At 43.5% G+C, this 17,624-nt stretch overlaps 1 long non-coding RNA gene across 2 annotated transcripts in view; it reads left to right on the top strand.

Moving 5' to 3' along the window:
- Window positions 1-17,624, top strand: part of LOC138424648 (uncharacterized) — a 108,250-nt gene that overhangs the window by 29,735 nt on the left and 60,891 nt on the right. For both annotated transcript variants that reach the window (XR_011250921.1, XR_011250920.1), the window contains exon 2: window positions 17,209-17,287. This is a non-coding gene — a long non-coding RNA (uncharacterized lncRNA). The remainder of the gene's footprint in view (window positions 1-17,208; window positions 17,288-17,624) is intronic.

Below are 17,624 nucleotides of genomic sequence, written 5' to 3'. Positions count from 1 at the left end.
GCAAACATTGTGTAGGTGGTATGAAAGAATTCAAATTTCAGGACATTATTTAAGGATATTTAAAATATAAAAAGTGCAAAGAATCTTCCTGCCAATGTAGAAGATTTGGGTTTAATCTTCCCAACCTGGGTTGGGAAGATCCCCTGGAGATGGAGATGGAAATGGCAACCCACTCCAATACTCTTGGCTTGGGAAGTCCCATGGGCAGAGGAACCTGGTGGGCTACAGCCCATGGGGTCGCAAAAGAGTCGGACTTGACTTAGTGACCAAACTACAGCAATATTTCATAAAGCTAAGCTTTCTCCAGCTTGACTGGAACATGGCTCACCTGCAGTCTTGCTAAAATTCAGCTTTTGATTCAAATAGGTGTTATGGACTGAATGTCTGCGTCTCCTAGAGCTCATATGTTGAAATCGTAGACCCAGGGTGATGGTATTTGGAGGTGAAGCCTTGTAAGAGGTCGTTAGGTGATGAGGGTGGGGCTCTCATGGGATTAGTGCTTTGATAAGAAGAGCCCAGAAAGCCAGCTCATTCTCTTCCCACCATGTGAGGTCCCAGCAAGGAGACCACTCTCTGTAAACAGGGAAGTGGGCATGCATCTGGAACCTGACAAAGCTGGCACCCTGCTCTCTGACTTGCTCCCTCCAGAACTTGAGAAATATGTACTTGGCGTTTAAACCCCCCTGTCTGGGGTAACCTGATACAGCAGCCCAAACAGACTAAGCCAGGAGGTCTGCAGGAGGAACTGAGATCCCGTGTCTCTAACAAGCACCCAGAGGATATGGACCCTGGGGATCCCAGGCTACACGCAAAGCAGCAAGGTCACAAAGCATACAAAAAAACTATAAAGTAATAGCAATAATAGCACCCACCATCTTTTCATTTCGACTATACACTGGGTACTCTTCTAGGTGTTTTATAGATGTTAAACTTATCAATGCTCACAAAAATCCTACAAGGTAGTGATCAATATCTCCACTTTACAAATGAAACTTTAAAAATAAAAATTGGCATTTAGTCACAAATTTTTTTTTTTTTTTCTGCACAAAATGAGACACACAGCCGGAATGGAAGTGATGGTAGTATTTTATTTTCATCATTACTGTAAAACCTAGCTAGAGGAGCCCACTCCACTGCTGAGGCCTGGGACAGTGCAGATTCTCAGCATCTGTTCTTTTCACATGTCCTCTCTCTGGCCTCATTGTGAGTCAGAAAGTAATCGGTCCAGGGATCAAAGTCTGAAAAGCTTGCCTATTTCCTTCCCCACATTTGAAACAAAACCGATCTGGGCAAGGGATGCATTTCCGTCCCAGGGTTATTTGGTGAAGGAGGAAAACGGCTAAAACCAGATTTGGGAATGTAAAAAGAAAAAAGCATTCTTACAATAAACATTCAGCGTTAATCACCTATTGTAAATACACACACACATACACGTACAGATACAGACGTTCATGTGCACCACAGTTTCAGCTGCTGGCAGAGGAGTTGTGTTCTTGTCTCTGGCTGATACTACTAAAGCATTCCCACATGGGTGCTTTGTGAGTTAACTACTTCGCATTTGTATGGTTCTTTTTTGTAAAGGTTCCAAAGTGCCTCATTAAGAAAAAAATCTAAGAAAAAATAAAACTTAGGTTTCTTTTCAGAGGGTCCTAGGGCCCTTTGTAGCTGAGGATGGGGGAGGAGAGGAGATTTTTCTATTGCTCTGCACAGGCCACCAAGGTGCCTTAGATGCCTTCCTTTTCCTGAAAGCCTTCACCCAGGAAGTTACCTGCTACCTGCCTAAACAGCAGACTTCAAAAACCTGAGGGTTTAGGACTCAAGATAGTGGAGGTGATAGAATTCCAGTTGAGCTATTTCAAATCCTGAAAGATGATGCTGTGAAAGTGCTGCACTCAATATGCCAGCAAATTTGGAAAACTCAGCAGTGGCCACGGGACTGGGAAAAGTCAGTTTTCATTCCAATCCCAAAGAAAGGCAATGCCAAAGAATGCTCAAACTACCGCACAATTGCACTCATCTCACATGCTAGTAAAGTAATGCTCAAAATTCTTCAAGCCAGGCTTCAGCAATACGTGAACCGTGAACTTCCAGATGTTCAAGCTGGTTTTCAAAAAGGCAGAAGAACCAGAGATCAAATTGCCAACATCAGCTGGATCATGGAAAAAGCAAGAGAGTTCCAGAAAAATACCTATTTCTGCTTAATTGGCTATGCCAAAGCCTTTGACTGTGTGGATCACAATAAACGGTGGAAAATTTTGAGAGAGATGGGAATACCAGACCACCTGACCTGCCTCTTGAGAAATCTGTATGCAGGTCAGGAAGCAACAGTTAGAACTGGACATAGAACAACAGACTGGTTCCAAATAGGAAAAGGAGTACATCAAGGCTGTATATTGTCACCCTGCTTATTTAACTTCTATGCAGAGTACATCATGAGAAATGCTGGACTGGAAGAAACACAAGCTGGAATCAAGATTGCTGGGAGAAATATCAATAACCTCAGATATACAGATGACACCACCCTGATGGCAGAAAGTGAAGAGGAACTAAAGAGCCTCTTGATGAAAGTGAAAGAGGAGAGTGAAAAAGTTGGCTTAAAGCTCAACATTCAGAAAATGAAGATCATGGCATCAGATCCCATCACTTCATGGGAAATAGATGGGGAAACAGTGGAAACAGTGTCAGACTTTATTTTGGGGGGCTCCAAAATCACTGCAGATGGTGACTGTAGCCATGAAATTAAAAGACGCTTACTCCTTGGAAGAAAAGTTATGACCAACCTAGATAGCATATTCAAAAGCAGAGACATTACTTTGCCGACTAAGGTCTGTCTAGTCAAGGCTATGATTTTTCCTGTGGTCATGTATGGATGTGAGAGTTGGACTGTGAAGAAGGGTGAGCACCAAAGAATTGATGCGTTTGAACTGTGGTGTTGGAGAAAACTCTTGAGAGTCCCTTGGACTGCAAGGAGATCCAATCAGTCCATTCTGAAGGAGATCAGCCCTGGGATTTCTTTGAAGGGGATGATGCTAAAGCTGAAACTCCAGTACTTTGGCCACCTCATGCAAAGTGTTGACTCATTGGAAAAGACTCTGATGCTGGGAGGTATTGGGGGCAGGAGGAGAAGGGGACGACAGAGGATGAGATGGCTGGATGGCATCATTGACTCGATGGACGTGAATCTGAGTAAACTCTGGGAGTTGGTGATGGACAGGGAGGCCTGGCGTGCTGCGATTCATGGGTTCGCAAAGAGTCAGACACGACTGAGCGACTGAACCGAACCGAAGGCCTGCTCAGGTCGGTCTGTTTTTGTTGCTTTGTTTAATTTGGAACTGTCTGTATAAGTCAGATACATGGCTTCACTTAAAAAAATCAGAATACCTAGCAACACTGGACCCAAATTCCTATGTTAGCTTCAGGTACTTTCCCTGGTGGCTCAGAGGGAAAGAATCTGTCAGTGCAGGAGATGTGGGTTCAGTTTCTGGGTCAGGAAGATCCCCTGGAGAAGGAAATGGTAACCTACTCCAGTATTCTTGCCTGGAGAATCCCATGGACCAAGGAGCCTGGTGGATTACAGTCCGCGGGGGTGCTAAAGAGTCGGATATGATTTAGCAGCTTAAGAACGGCAACTTGTAGTGAGGGAGAGTGGCTGTCCCTTTTGATCGTATCAGCAATGTTCATTCATGTCCACTACCTGCCTGGCTCTGTAGGCTTTCTGAGTTTGGACTTCCTGGTTTATAAGCAAGGTTTATAAACAACCAGCATTTGCTCATCATTATCCTGTGGAAAATCCGGCCAAGTACATTGGAACACTGAAAACCAGTTTCCTTTTAACAAAATGAAAGCAGCTGGTTGACACAAGAATTATTCATTGAGTTTGTGGAAGCCGGGTGTGTCCTGATTTCAATGCTGTATTGCCCAGATAAGCAAGTGACAAATGCCCCATGTTCCTCCCTGTAGCACAGCTGGTCATCAGTTGGTATACTCTTGGCTCATTTCTTGTCAGGCTCATTTTAAAAGCTGGAAGGGACTCTAGAGGTGGTCCAGTTTGCTGGTATCTGGTTTGCTGGTTAGTAGGAGGTGAACTTCCTGAGGATCATAAAGGTCCATAGAAGAAATGGAGATTTTCCTGTATGGTGGGGGAGAGATGACACCCAGAGATCTGAACTACTATCTTTTTTTTAAAGAAAAAAAAAAAGCAAATACCTTCTCATGCTCAATTTAGAGAGTGGAGAACATTACAGTCATCTGAACTTTTATTCATTCAATTAATATTTATTAGGCACAATTTGTGCCATGCATTTTGCTAAACTGGTGACTCGATCACAAAGGAAACTGTCCTGAGAAATTCAATCTGAAGGTTGTTATTCAAATCTTTATACCCTGAGAGTGACCTGAGAAGGGACTGGTGCCATCTTCCAGGTAGAGCAAAGACCTATCTATTAGGGTCCCCCAAGAGATCCCACAATACTCCCATCTGTTTGCTTTCAAACAGATGTATTTTGCCTCGAAAAAGATTTTCCAAAGGTCCTACTGTTCTAAACCCCTAAGACACCTCTACCGACATAAATACCCTTGATAAGGATGAAACCTCAAAAGCCTGCAGGGCCTGGCAGCTAACAGACGAGTGGGAGATGCCACACAGCTACTGCCAGCTGATGGTAGGCAAGAACACTGGCCCAGTGTTGCCAGAACCTCAGAGCTTGTGAGAGAATCCAGAACTTGCAATGTTATTTAAAAAAATATAAAAGAATGTGACATCTTCTTTTGTGACAGCTGGATTTCAAAAATATTTCTAAAATCAGTGTAGATCATCAAAAATGGTTTTGCAGACAGATTTCAGTTAAGGGTCACCACATTGTAATCTCCAGTTCCAGGAAACTCAATGCCCCACCCACACATTGTATTTAACACAAATCTTACCATGAATTGAGGGGCTTCCCAGCTGGTGCTAGGGGTGAAGAATCCACCTGCCAGTGCTGGAGATGTAAGAGACTCAGGTTCACTTCCTGGGTTAGGAAGATCCCTTGGAGAAGGTCATGGCAACCCACTCCAGTATTCTTGCCTGACCAATCCCATAGACAGAGGAACCCAGGCTACAGTTCATAGGGTCGCAAAGAGTGGGACATGACTGAAGCAACTTAGCACACATGTACCCAGAATAGGCAACCTGGAATTTGCCTTTTCCAGAAAGTCCCATTGGGATTTTCATGTTTTTGGAAATTCTGTACATGGAGATATTGACTTCCTGCATCTCTCTCTCACTCAATATTTCTTTCTTTGTTACTCTTGCTGCCTACTCAAAAATAATTTTCATTAAAAGTGTGGAACCACTTGTATTTAACTTGTATTCATCAATACAAGTTATTATTTAGGAGTAAGAAAAGGCAGAGGAACCAGAGATCAAATTTCCAACATCCACTAGATCATGGAAAAAGCAAGAGAGTTCCAGAAAAACATCTATTTCTGCTTAATTAGCTATGCCAAAGCCTTTGACTGTGTGGATCACAATAAACGGTGGAAAATTTTGAGAGAGATGGGAATACCAGACCACCTGACCTGCCTCTTGAGAAATCTGTATGCAGGTCAGGAAGCAACAGTTAGAACTGGACATAGAACAACAGACTGGTTCCAAATAGGAAAAGGAGTACATCAAGGCTGTATATTGTCACCCTGCTTATTTAACTTCTATGCAGAGTACATCATGAGAAACGCTGGGCTGGAAGAAACACAAGCTGGAATCAAGATTGCTGGGAGAAATATCAATAACCTCAGATATACAGATGACACCACCCTGATGGCAGAAAGTGAAGAGAAACTAAAAAGCCTCTTGATGAAAGTGAAAGAGGAGAGTGAAAAAGTTGGCTTAAAGCTCAACATTCAGAAAATGAAGATCATGGCATCAGATCCCATCACTTCATGGGAAATAGATGGGGAAACAGTGGAAACAGTGTCAGACTTTATTTTGGGGGGCTCCAAAATCACTGCAGATGGTGACTGTAGCCATGAAATTAAAAGACGCTTACTCCTTGGAAGAAAAGTCATGACCAACCTAAATAGCTTATTCAAAAGCAGAGACATTACTTTGGCAACTAAGGTCTGTCTAGTCAAGGCTATGATTTTTCCTGTGGTCATGTATGGATGTGAGAGTTGGACTGTGAAGAAGGGTGAACGCTGAAGAATTGATGCTTTTGAACTGTGGTGTTGGAGAAGACTCTCGAGAGTCTCTTGGACTGCAAGGAGATCCAACCAGTCCATTCTGAAGGAGATCAGCCCTGGGATTTCTTTGGAAGGAATGATGCTAAAGCTGAAACTCCAGTACTTTGGCCACCTCATGCGAAGAGTTGACTCATTGGAAAAGACTTTGATGCTGGGAGGGATTGGGGGCAGGAGGAGAAGGGGATGACAGAGGATGAGATGGCTGGATGGCATCACTGACTCGATGGACGTGAGTCTGAGTGAACTCTGGGAGTTGGTGATGGACAGGGAGGCCTGGCGTGCTGCGATTCATGGGTTCGCAAAGAGTCGGACACGACTGAGTAACTGAACTGAACTGAACCTTTGGACGGACAATGTGTGTACATGATCACAACGAAATTGGGTTCTTTTGACAGATTCATATCATTCTGGCTTGGAATCAGATCCTTTTGCATGAGCTTATCTTTTACTTTGGGACTGGTCTTGAACTAAAAGTCCCAGAGTGGCTTCGCTTTCACCGCCTGCAAAGACTTTGCTCTCTACCATTCATAGGAGTTCTATTTGCCCTACCTGGAATTGTATAAGCTAATTACATGAAAGATTTTTTTTTTTAAATTTTCCATCTCCCTGCTCTCAGAGCTGGTGTTTTTGTTTGTTTGTTTGTTTTGTTTTGTTTTGTTTTTAATCCAAATGCAGGCTGCAGAGAAGCAAGATAGAATTGAGAATATAAAGCCTCCCTGGTTTTGTTTTTATTCAGAGGATGTATTTTCATTCTTTCATTACTTTTACTGCAGTTTCTCACCTCATTAGGACCTAATTTATGCACAATAAGCAGAATTAATTTTAATTAGTAGCCCTGGATTGTGAACTTTGCTTAGCAACATCCCAGAAAAGGCCTCAGCTTAATAATGCTTCAGATTCCCTGCCTTTCTAGAACAGTATTCAGAAAAGCAAAAATAGAACAGATATACAAATCAGTTTCTCTAACACAATATATTTATTTAAAACATTGTAGTCACCTTGGGATATTTGTTTACAAAATTTTTATCTCTTCAGATGCTTTGACTAATGTTGGGTCTTTTCCCCCTAATCTCCTTTTTGTTGTTGTTTAGTTGCTCAGTTGTGTCTGACTCTTTGCAATCCCATGGACTGTAGCTTGCCAGGTTCCTCTGTCCATGGGATTTTCCAGGTGAGAATACTGGAGTGGGTTGCCATTCCCTTCTCCAGGGGATTTTCCCAACCCAGGGATCAAACTCGAATCTTCTGCATTGGCAGGTGGATTTTTCACCACTGAACCACCAGGGAAGCCCAATCTCCTTCTAGCTGCCATCAAAAGAATCTGTTGAGTATTGCCAGTACTGAGTCTTCTCTAGAAATACCTCTCCCTTAGGAATTTAAAAATGATGATTCGATCATCATGACTTCAAGCTGAGGCCTTAGTAGTTAGTAATGCCTAAATGTGATCTAATTTTCTGAGAATGAGGAAAGTGACAATTTATGGAAACCAAGATAATCATCATAGCTGGCATTTTTAACATTTTAAAATTGCTTGCTACATTCCATCCAGCATTGTTCATATCACTCTGCCTCTGTCTGTCAGTTCCCTGAACTCCTGCTCTCATCCCATCCTTCCAGTGATGCAGCTGAGAAGTAGTGTGACTTGCCCAAGGTCATGGAAGTGGGAACAGAGCAGAAATTTGAACCCACCACCTCTGGCCAGAGACTGAAGCTTAAACCACTTGCAGGCCCCCCTCCTGAGATTAAGGAAAAACAAAGCAGAGAGGTATGGTTAAAGCTGATGCGTTTTTTCCTAGTTATTTTCCCCTCAGTTTGCCCTGGGTCGGCTTAGTTATTCCATCTGTCCCAGATTCTTCATTTGTAAATTCCAACAGTCTATTTCCCAGGATGTTGTGGCAACTCATTATTTAAATATATTCATAGTTTCTTGGAAGAAAGGCTACATAAATATTACAGAACCATTTAAAAAATACATGAAGTGTCTTTACCTGACTATATGACAGTCATATTTCTCACTTTGAATAGATGAATGGGTGCTGACTTTTTGAGTCCCTAGGACATGGATGCTCTGGGTCCCTCTGCCTCAGCTCAAGTCAGACTCTTCACCAGGACTGAATCCCCCTGAGGCTTCAGGAAACCACCTCCAAGGCAGGGCCTAGGCTTTTGTGACTCTTTTCCTTCAAACCTACCGCTATGCTAAGTGCCAACAGAGAAATACGAAGAAGCAATAAAAGAAGGAAGAAATTATGATCTACTCATACCATGTAATACTAGGGGAAAAATGAACTAAATATACATACAATATGGTTGAATTTCCCAAGCAGTTCCGCTGAAAGAAGATGAGCAAAAACGAATACACATTGTATCATTTTATTCATATTAAGTTTAGAAACAGGCAAAACCTGAGGTGATGGACAGAGTGTATATAGGCAGATAAGGGGACAAGGGAAACTTCAAGTGGGGAGAAAATTGTACATCTTGATCTGGGTGTGCTTACCTATGGATACAGACAGGTGTAAATATTCCTAAGGCTGTACACTTGTAATGAGTAAACTTTATGCAAGTTATTTTGTTGTCCAGTTGCTAAGTCAAGACAGACTCTTTGTGACCCCTTGAACTGTAGCCCACCAGGCTCCTCTGTACATGGGGTTTTCCCAGGCAAGAATACTGAAGTGGGTTGCCATTTCTTCCTCCAGAGGATCTTCCTGGACCAGGGATCCAACCTGTGTATCCTACACTGGCAGGTGGATTCTTTACCACTGGGCCACTTGGGAAGGCCATACACAAATTGTACTTCAATAAAAAAAATAAAAGGAAATGTGGGACTTCCCTGGTAGTCCAGTGGCTAAGACTCTGAGCTTCCAATGCAGAGAACCAGGGTTCAATCCCTAGTCAGGGAACTAGATCCGGCCTGCCTCCACTAAGACCTGGTGCAGCCAAATAAATAAATATTTTTAAAAAATTAAATAGAAGGAAATGAAAAGTACATTTGTAGAAGATTGGGCAGCTGCAAATCCATGAAGAGTTCTGCAGACAGAGCCAAAGGCAGGGACTAGCTCACAACAGGGCTCAAATGTCAAGCCAAGGGGTTTGCCATGCAGTCAGTTCATGGTCTCCGGCAGGAGCCACATGATTAGATGGGAGGATTGAAATCTCACCATTGTGCAGAGAGGATGCCTGGAGAAGGGGCCAAGCAGAAAGCCAGGAGATGAGATAACATAAATAGTCCTCATCTGAGAAAACTTGAGTTAGTATCTCTACCCTCTTAGACTGAGTGCATACCTTGGGTGCTACAAACGCCCACCCATGCAGTTAGGGGAGGAGACTGCAGCCACGTGGATGCCCTCCCTCCCCCACCTTCCCCAGGCCCCAGGGCAGCGTTAAAACAGTTTGTCTGTGGCTGCATGTACCACCACAGGTCCCAAAAGCCGTTCAGCTCCCCCAGGCAGGCCTTCCTGGCTCCCAGTCTTGCCCGGCTTCCCTTCCTTCCCCTCTACCAGCTCCTGTCTAGTTTTTTCTTCTTCTCTTTGCAGTATTTGCATAGAGGAAGAAGCTGGCCCTGCTGGCCACACTGACCTAAATAAAATGCAGGGGTCACCAGGTCATCTCCATGGGGATTGTAGATCATTTGCACATTCTCACTCAGGCATGCTGTCAAAATTTAAGACATTTTCCATATTAAAATGAAATACTACTGACTTAAAGATAAGCATTTTGAGTAACTGAATTGAACATAGATGAGTTTTTAGTGTATCTGAATCATAACTGCAGGTCCTTTGTTTAGAGCTCTTTCTACTTATTTAAATAAATATTTTTAACAAAAACTGACATTCATCTGTTTATGTGCTTTAAATACATATACATTGGGGATAATGCTATGTCAGTAATCTGGGCTCTTTTCTGATGGAAGCTTTTCCAGGTATAGTCTGTATTTTTCATCAGATACACTAAAGTAACCACTTATAGGCCATTAAATAAATAAAATGTTTGGATTTAAAACAAATGCATTTCACAAATGTAATACTCTAATTAAAAAAAAGAATTTGTGTATGTGTGTGTGTGCACATACGCTTTACAAATGAACCTTCCAGCACTCTCAAAATGAAGTCATGTGCATTTCTTTGTGTGATTACTCTTTCCTCTTTTGTGTAGCTATCTTAGATTTCAGATAAGCAAATACATTTTTTAAATGTATTATTTGACTGTGCCTGGTCTTAGAGATCTTTAGGTGTGGCGTGTGGGATCTGGTTCCCTGACCAGGGATCAAACCTGGGCCCCCTGCATTGGGAATTTGAAGTCTTAGCCACTAGACCAGGAAAGTCCCCAGATGATACAGTTTTATGAGTGTGAGAGTAGACAGAAACCATAGTACTTCCTGCATCTAGAGGAGTGGCTCAGAAGCTCACCAGGTCAGTCAGGGACAGAAATGAAGCACTAATAGACCCAGGGCCTCAATTAGCGTTTTAGCAATTGCCACATGACTCCAGAGTCTAGTATCCTTTAATCTCACATTTCTATCTCCCTAAGATTCACGTGAAAGCCCCTCTGATCGATCTGAAGCATGTATTGTGGTTCAAAAACAACTCAGGCTTCCAAAGAAAACCACGGTTTAAAGATGAAATCAGCATTTCTTCAAGATTAAAGTGGGCATTTATCTCAGTCTTATGATTCTTATACACTCGTTTCCCAAATAATCTCATCTGAAAGAACACATCTGAAATGTTACACCTCCTGCAAGAATGTGCAGTACAATGATTCCCTGTTCCGGGACATTATATGCTTTAGTGAGTCTTTAACAGACTTTGATATTTTGTTTTCCTACTAAGGTGTCAACTGAACTCATAATCGTGTTTAGGGTCACTGTGGCTTCCTTCTGACTGATCTAGTACATACTTAAAGATTTCCTGATGTCCAGATCTGAGAACATTATCACCCATAAGGTCACTGTGAAAGTAGTTACAGTTGTCTTAAAAATCTGCAAACAGTTCTCAGAACAGCTAATATGATGTTTGCACAAATTCCTCCCCACCTTCCCACCCCTCAAAACAAACCATTATTTTGGTTGTGCTGGAACTCCTTGGGCTCATCTCTGCAGTCTTTTATGCTGGGACAAGTTCATTTCTTGCCATGAGCGTTTGAGCTATTTTATATTATAGCTTTTAGACTTCATTGCTGCCAGTTGGGATAATTGTATCCAGGAAAGGTTTTTTTCTTCTTTCTCTCATGTTTTAACTTTTCTGTTGTTGTCATTGTTTATTTTAAAGACGTTGCAAGGTTTCTTTCTCTTTCTATCTTCCCAGCTATTTGGAGTATCACAGATAAATAATTACATAGCACATATTTATTCAGGAAGAGGAAGTTAAGACCCTTTGAATTTCTTGGGGCTAAAGAACACCCCTCTCTCTTTTCTCTCAGGGGATGTTTAGGATATAAAATTAGAGCAAGCCCGAGGACATGTTAGTATGCATCTATGTGCTTGGTTGCCAAGTACAGGAGGAGAAACGAGTCTCTGATAAGTATCTTAGAGGGTACACACTCGTACTGGACAGCTGAAAATGACTGCCCTGTCCTGGGAAGAACACAGTGCTCTGTTCAGTAATTTAGAGGCTTCTGTCTCAGTGCAGTCTGTACAGACTGGGTAGCTCAGTTGGCTGGAGCATTAAGTACCCACTGCTCCACAAGAGAGAACAGGCCCAGAGTTCTCCAGGGACACTGAGGTGGGAATGCTCAGCACGGCCCAAGAGGAGGGAGTGTAGAGATGGGTCCTGAAGAGCCAGCTGGGCCTCAGCAGGATGTGGTCACCGGGAGTGGTCTTGCTGGCAGGGCCTTCTGAATTCAAGGGACACAATGCCTACTTCCATGTTTTTCAGAGTACTGGTATAAAATGCTGAAAAGAGTACTGAAATGGTGGCATATTTTGAGACTTCCCTGGCTATCCAGTGGTTAAGATTCCACCATTCCAATGCAGGCAGCACAAGTTTGATCCCTGGTCAGGGACCTAAGATCCCTCATGCTGCTCAGCATGGCCCCTCCAAAAAAAAAGAGAAAATCTGGCATATTTGAAGTATTTGCAACAGTTGTCTATTGAACACCTTTTTTTTTTTTTTTTTTTTTTTTTGCCCATTGCTGAATTTCTGGGGTTGTTTTACCTCTTTGGAGCATGTATCCAAAGTCTACATTCAAGACCCTCAGGGAGCGGCAGACTCTTGACTCCCTGGACTCCACTGCCCCATGGCTCACACCCAACTCAGACCAGACAGCCCAATAGGCAAGGCCCACATTGTCGTTAGAACTTCTTTTCACTCTATCCTCTGGGCTGTCTGTCCCCTGAGCAGTTCCTCAATAAGTATATGTCACATGTATGACTCAAATGTTCTCCCAACATAGCCAAGAATGTTCTTTCTCATTCTTCTGAAATGCCCGCTGGTTTGGCTCCCTCTCATCCCACGTTGAAGGTCAGGAAGGGTGGTGGTGAGGGGATACCCCTCACCCAAGGTAAGGAGCAGTGGCTGCACTTTGCTGGAGCAGCTGTGAAGAGATACCCCACGCCCAAGGTAAGAGAAACCCAAGTAAGATGGTAGGTGTTGCAAGAGGGCATCAGAGGGCCGACACACTGAAACCATACTCACAGAAAACCAGTCAATCTAATCACACTAGGACCACAGCCTTGTCTAACTCAGTGAAACTAAGCCATGCCCGTGGGGCAACCCAAGACGGGCGGGTCATGGTGGAGAGGTCTGACAGAATGTGGTCCACTGGAGAAGGGAATGCAAACCACTTCAGTATTCTTGCCTTGAGAACCCCATGAACAGTATGAAAAGGCAAAATGATAGGATACTAAGTGGACAGGGAGGCTTGGCATGCTGCGATTCATGGGGTTGCAAAGAGTCGGACACGACTGAGTGACTGAACTGAACTGAACTGAACCATGCATTTTACCATGAAGTTCTAGACAAATTCCATGCTTTTTAAAAAATATTTTTATTTGTTTATTTGGCTGTGCCAGGTCTTAGTTGCAGCATGTGGGATCTAGTTCCCTGACCAGGGATCAAACCCAGGCCCTCTGCACTGGGAGTCAGAAATCTTAACCACTAAACCACCAGGAAATTCCCCAAGCTCCATGTTTTCAACAAAGTCTGCCCGCCCCAGTTACTGTACCATATTTCCAAGATTTGCTCAGAAGTCCTCCTGTGCTTACAGTCAGAACCATTGACAACAGTTTGACACTCACACACCCGCATTCCCCACTCCTGCTCCAGCCCGGAGAATTCAAGCTCTTTGCAGTCAGGAACCATGTCTTATTCTTCTTTTGTATCAATAGCAGAAGATCTAAAACTTCAAATGCTGCCTTGACATCTCTGAGCCCCCTGGGGCCCTAGAGGCCAAACCATAAGTTCCCCTGCTTTTGACAGATACAACCCTCCCCACCCAACCAGGTAGGAAAGGCACCCCACTTGGCTAGTTCTCTACTTGTCTGACCAGCTTTGTCCTTTCTGGTCCTCAGCCTAATGGATATTATTTCCCTGTTAGCCATGAAGCTATTCAAACAAGCCATTCACATCCTCCCACAGGAACCAGGGGTCACTCTGCTGCTACTGCTAAGTCGCTTCAGTCATGTCTGTCTCCGTGCGACCCCACAGACAGCAGCCCATCAGGCTCCACTGTCCCTGGGATTCTCCAGGCAAGAACACTGGAGTGGGTTGCCATTTCCTTCTCCAATGCATGAAAGTGAAAAGTGAAAGTGAAGTCGTTCAGTCACGTCTGACTCTTAGCGACCCCTCGGACTACAGCCTACCAGGCTCCTCTGTCCATGGGATTTTCCAGGCAAGAGTACTGGAGTGGGGTGCCATTGCCTTCTCCAGGGGTCACTCTTCTGCTGCTGCTAAGTCACTTCAGTCATGTCCGACTCTGTGTGACTCCATAGATGGCAGCCCACCAGGCTCCCCCATCCCTGGGATTTTCCAAGCAAGAACACTGGAGTGGGCTGCCATTTCCTTTTCCAATGTATGAAAGTGGAAAGTGAAAGTGAAGTCGCTCAGTCGTGTCTGACTCTTAGCAACCCCATGGACTGCAGCCCATCACGCTCCTCCGTCCATTGAATTTTCCAGGCAAAAGTACTGGAGTAGGGTGCCATTGCCTTCTCCAAGGGGTCACTCTACCCTCTGGTTAATACAAAGCCTGCCTCCCACTGCCCCTGCTGGCTTACTCAACTTCTAAATGAACGTACATGGTGTGCAATGTCCTTCCACAGACTGTATGTGACTAATAACCTGCTGTCCATCTCATCTGTCCAGTGTCAGGCGTGTTATGTTTGGCCATCTTGTACTATGACCAACCTAGACAGTGTCTTAAAAAGCAGAGACATCACTTTGCCAATAAAGGTCTGTATAGTCAAAGCTATGATTTTTCTAGTAGTCATGTATGGATGTGAGAGTTGGACCATAAAGAAGGGTGAGTGCCTAAGAACTGATGCTTTTGAATGGTGTTGCACAAGAAGATTCTTGAGAGCACCTTGGACAGCAAGGAGGTCAAACCATTCAATCCTAAAGGAAATCAACCCTGAATATTCATTGAAAGGACTGATGGTGAAGCTGAAGCGCCAATACTTTGCCACCTGATGTGAAGAACCAACTCTTTGGAAAAGACCCTGATGCTGAGAGCGATTGAAGGCAAAGGAAAAGGGGATAGCAGAGGATGAGATGGTCAGATAGCATCACTGACTCAATGGACTTGAGTCTGAGCAAACTCCAGGAGATAGTGAAGGACAGGGGAGCCTGGCATGCTGCGGTCCATGGGGTAGCAAAGAGTTGGACACAACTTAGCGACTGAACAACAACATCCCTCCTTCAGTGATTGGGTGAGTAGGAGGTGCTCAGAGAGTATCCTGAACAGAACTGTCATTCAACAAATTTGTGTTGATTACATGATCTTCCTTCCGTGAAGTTCCTCACCCTAGTTAGGAGACCGGAAATTTAAAAAGTGTTCACTGTAGATGATGACAGTTATTTTCCTATAAAGATTCCATATCCATTAGAATCATATAGCAATGGCTTCCACTCACTTGATTATATTTCAAGCAATCTTTCTCAACTCACCATGCTGTTGACTAAAAAAAAGTAAATTTGCCTAAGGGCAAATCTGTGCTTATTTTCTATACTACTAATCTGACATCTATATTATAATTCCTAGTTGCTAATAGAAATAAATGATAACATTGTCCACTTATGAATACAAGATGTTATGTATTAGTTGATATAATCAAGAGACTAAATAACTAAAAGCATATGAGAACTCAGACTTTTCCCACACAAGAATTTACTTAATCTGTGCCACTGCCTCCATTTATCTCACTTCTCTGTAAGCAAAAATGGCAACACTGAAAATTAAACAGCATCTTCCTCCAGGAATACTAACGCAATTAACATTAAGCTTATTAGTGCTTCAGAGAAAGTTTTTATTGCTTACTCTATTTTATCATGGGGTTTCCCAAGGTCCTAGAAAAAAAAATAGCCACATGTTTTTACTTTTGAGGTCTCCTGCTTATCCTAAAGCAATGGGTAAAAAATGCATAACAGCCAGCAGCTTTCCTGTCTAGTTTCCAAGTCACACTCATTCTTAGGTGGGTCATCTCCTGGCACCTCGCCACCTCTCCCCTGGTTGGTGCTGGTGACTCAGGGCAAAGACTCAGAGAGGGATCAGGAGGGCTGATAAAACCTCAGATCCATGCAGGTACCACTCTTCACCACACTGGGTATGTAATGATTCACTTTCTAGCCCCAGCTTGCCAAGAGGAAAACACCAGGAGGCAAAAGTTAGCGGAAAACGGTCTTGAAACAATTCTAAGCCAAGCATGGGGCCCTTCTCTGAATGCCTGTCCCTGTCAGGTGCCTAAAATTCAGCTGCTCCCCACCCCTTCACTGCTCCTTCTCCAGAAAGGATGGCATGGGTGAAGTGCTCAGTATACTGTGATGCTCATGTGCTGATCATGTGATAACTATCAGGCTAGTGCCAGAGGCAAGGGTTCGTGCTCAGGGTGGGGAGCAGACAAGAAAGGAGATTTCCCAACAACCCAAATGACTGGCTGCTGGGGTCTAACATTTCACTGGCATATGGAAGAGGAAGCCAACCAGGCTGGTGTGTGAGCGCTGAGTAGTTCTGCAGGCTCCGTTCGTGGTTGTCTTAGCTATGCACCATGCATGAGTCAGTTTCAGGGCTGGGCTCTCCTTGCTCATACAGCTGCCTCCAAAATGGATGACAGGAGGGTGGGCTCTGCTCCCCAGAGCAACTGGAAAAGGTGGAAGTGGAAAATAAATGACCTTTCCCTCCTTTTAGAGAGGGAAGGCAGGGTGCCAAATCCCTAAGAAAAAGCAGAAATAATTTCTCTTGAAATAAGACTTCTGTGTCAAATGGAGAGAGAGCTCTTACAGCAGCTGCTGGTTTGCAGTTTTTTTGTGCCAAAGTTTATCTGCGTTGCGGCTCACTGCTGCCAGCTTAAGTTAAGTCACTCAGTTGTGTCCGACACTTTGCGACCCCAAAGACTGTAGCCCACCAGGCTTCTCCATCAATGGGATTCTCCAGGCAAGAATACTGGAATGGGTTGCCATTTCCTTCTCCAGGGGATCTTCCCAACCCAGGGATTGAACCCAGGTCTCCCATATTAGAGGCAGATGCTTTAACCTCTGAGCCACCAGGGAGGTCCCCACATTTGACTGGTAGATACAGAGACCTTTTATAGTTGTTAATATACAGATTTATTTAAAGGTTTTTTCTGTTAAAAAAAAATATCAAAGAGAAAACTGCTTTCCGTAATCCAGGTATCCAATACTACACTAATGTGAATAGTGCCACTAATTACACATATACATATATGTATATTTTAAGACCAGAACAGATCATATAGTTGTGTGATCTTTATAAGGCTGTTTTTTTTTTTGTTTTTTTTTTTTTGTTGTTTTTTTTTGCTTTTTTTTGGCTGTACCTCATGGCATATAGGCTCTTAGTTCTCCAACCAGTGATCAAACCCATACCCTCTGCAGTGGAAGCTTGGAATCTTAACCACTGGACCTCCAGGGTGAGTCCTGATCTTTATAAATTTTAAGAAATCTAATCATGCTTCTCTTTTCATGTTTAGAAATATGTATTGTAAGGTATAGTTTGGGCCAAGGCAGAGAAAAAGGAAAGACAACCTCAACGGAGGTAGGTTACTTTTATTCAGGCAAGGAGGGGCAACAGTCGGCCTAACGACCAGGCTGAGCATGAGAGGGATCATGGAGGCTTTATATTTAAAGGGAGGTTTGTGGAAACAATAAGGGAAATGTTAGTCAGGCAGGACATTTTGGGTAATCTTTAGTTGAGATGGCATTTGTAGTTGAACAGGGGGTGGGAGGTTTGGGGCAGGGGATGATAAG

The sequence above is a fragment of the Ovis canadensis genome, chromosome 1 (assembly GCF_042477335.2).
Source record: "Ovis canadensis isolate MfBH-ARS-UI-01 breed Bighorn chromosome 1, ARS-UI_OviCan_v2, whole genome shotgun sequence".
Taxonomy (NCBI): Eukaryota; Metazoa; Chordata; class Mammalia; order Artiodactyla; family Bovidae; genus Ovis; species Ovis canadensis.
This window is presented reverse-complemented; position numbering and strand designations above follow the sequence as displayed.